The 2,529-nt window shown below is 34.2% G+C and overlaps 1 non-coding gene across 1 annotated transcript; it reads left to right on the top strand.

Annotated features, from left to right (window-relative positions):
- Positions 1-2,210: 2,210 nt before the first annotated feature.
- Positions 2,211-2,317, top strand: LOC139887246 (small nucleolar RNA R71). The gene has a single exon (XR_011773084.1). It is a non-coding gene; the product is annotated as a small nucleolar RNA R71 (small nucleolar RNA).
- Positions 2,318-2,529: the final 212 nt, after the last annotated feature.

Raw genomic sequence — 2,529 nt, 5'->3', positions numbered from 1 at the left:
AAATGATTTACAAAATAGACACAAGTACGTGAAACTACATTCTATGGTTGAATTATCGAAATCGAATGTGCCCCTTTTTATTAAGTCTGGTAATCTATGAATTAGGGAACAGACACCCTAATTGACGCGAATCCTAAAGATAGATCTATTGGGCCTAACAAACCCCATCCAAAGTACCGGATGCTTTATTACTTCGAAATTTATATCATATCCGAAGGGTGTCCCGGAATGATGGGGATATTCTTATATATGCATCTTATTAATGTGGGTTAAAAGGTGTTCACCATATGAATGATTTTTATCTCTATGTATGGGATGTGTATTGAAATATGAAAACTTGTGGTCTATTGTTACGATTTGATATATATAGGTTAAACCTATAACTCACCAACATTATTGTTGACGTTTAAAGCATGTTTATTCTCAGGTGAATACTAAGAGCTTCCGCTGTTGCATACTAAAATAAGGATAAGATTTGGAGTCCATGTTTGTATGATATTGTTTAAAAACTGCATTCAAGAAACATATGTCGATGTAATATATTTCTATTGTAAACCATTATGTAATGATCGTGTGTAAACAGTATATTTTAGATTATCATTATTTGATAATCTACGTAATGTTTTTAAAACCTTTATTGATAAAATAAAGGTTATGGTTATTTTAAAAATGAATGCAGTCTTTGAAAAACATCTCATATAGAGGTCAAAACCTCGCAACGAAATCAATTATTATGGAACATTTATAATCAATATGAATGGGACATTTCAGTACCAACTTTAACTAGCATGTTCTCCATTATCCCTCTAGGATATTTTACTGATCGATCGGCTAGTTGTATGCTTATTCGTGTTGGTTTCAATTCTCCAAGGTCTAGTTTAGCGTATAGTGAATACGGTATTAAATTTATACTAGCACCTAAGTCTGTCAATTCTTCTATTGAACTAAGACTACCCAAAAAACATGGAATTGTGAAACTTCCTGGATCTGATAATTTTTCTGGTATCTTATTCAACAGCACTGCAGAACAATTAGCATTTATAGTTACAGCCGAGAGTTCTTCCATTTTCTTTCTATTTGTGATTAGATCTTTCAAGAATTTAGCATATCTAGGCATTCCTGAAATCACATGAATGAAAGGAAGATTGACATTTATTTGTTTAAACATATCCAAGAATTTGGATTGCTCGGCTTCAAGTCTTTCTTTTCTCATTTTACTCGGGTAAGGAAGTGGTGGTTGATATGGTTTAACATAAGGTTTAGCCTTAACTATGTTATCTTCATTAACCTTTTTAACTACCGGTTCTATTTCCTTATCTTGTTCAGATTGTGGTTCTTGTAGAGTAGCAATAGAATCATCAGAAATTATAGGTATTTCAGGTGGTTTAAGTGTAATACCACTTCTTGTGGTAATGGCTTTAGCTGTTTCATTTCGGGGGTTAGCATTTGTATCGCTAGGTAGACTCCCCGGTTTTCTTTCACCTATCAACCTTGCTAGGTTGCTTACTTCTTGTTCCAAATTTTGAATAGAAGCTTGTTGATTTCTAAATGCTTGAGCATTTTGTTCATTGGTTTGTCTTTGAGATGTGAAAAACTGTGTTTGAGATTTAACTAGCTTCGACATCATATCTTCTAGATTTGGTTTTTTATCATCGGTTTGTGGTGGTTTATTTTGAAAAATAGGTCTTTGCTGATTGTAAGTATTATTGGATACTTGTTGATTACTAGGACCTTGTTGGTTGTGGTATGGAACATTTCAGTTATAATTCTGGTTTTGATTGTAGATTGGTCTTGGCGGTTGATAATTATTTCCAGGCCTTTGGTTTATGTATGAAACATTCTCCCTTTGTTCCATTGTTTGTTCAATACTGAGACAATCTTTTGTCAAATGTGGTCCTCCACACTTCTCACAACTAATTCGTATTGAGTGAATATCTTTAGTCATCTTTTCCATTCGTCTCTCGACAGCATCTATCTTTGCGGAAATGGAATCAAAGTGATGGCTAGAATCGGCTCTAGCTACTTTAGATGATCTAACGATATCTTTTTCTTGATGCCACTCATGTGAGTGGGAAGCAGTGTTATCAATAATTTTGTAAGCTTCAGTTGCGGTTTTCTTCATAATGAAACCACCAGCTGCTATATCGATGTCTTTTCTTGTAGTGATGTCGCATCCTTGGTAGAATATTTATACTATTTGATAAGTGTCTAAACCATGTTGCGGACATCCTCTTAATAACTTTCCAAATCTTGTCCATGCCTCATATAGAGTTTCATTTGGCTTTTGTGTGAACGTAACAATTTCTCTTTGAAGTCTCACGGCTTTAGATGCCGAAAAGAATTGTTTAAGAAATTTTCAACTAAAACGTCCCATGTATCAATCGCCCCTTCAGGTAATGATTCTAACCAATCTTTGGCTTCTCCCTTTAAAGTCCAGGGAAATAACATGAGATATATCTGTTCATCCTCCACTTCTCGGATTTTAAATAGTATACCGATCCTATTAAAGGTTCGAAGATGTTCGTTTGG

The sequence above is a fragment of the Rutidosis leptorrhynchoides genome, chromosome 1 (genome assembly GCF_046630445.1).
Source record: "Rutidosis leptorrhynchoides isolate AG116_Rl617_1_P2 chromosome 1, CSIRO_AGI_Rlap_v1, whole genome shotgun sequence".
Classification (NCBI taxonomy): Eukaryota; Viridiplantae; Streptophyta; class Magnoliopsida; order Asterales; family Asteraceae; genus Rutidosis; species Rutidosis leptorrhynchoides.
The sequence above is the reverse complement of the archived record's forward strand: the minus strand, read 5'-3'. Positions and strand labels throughout refer to the sequence as shown.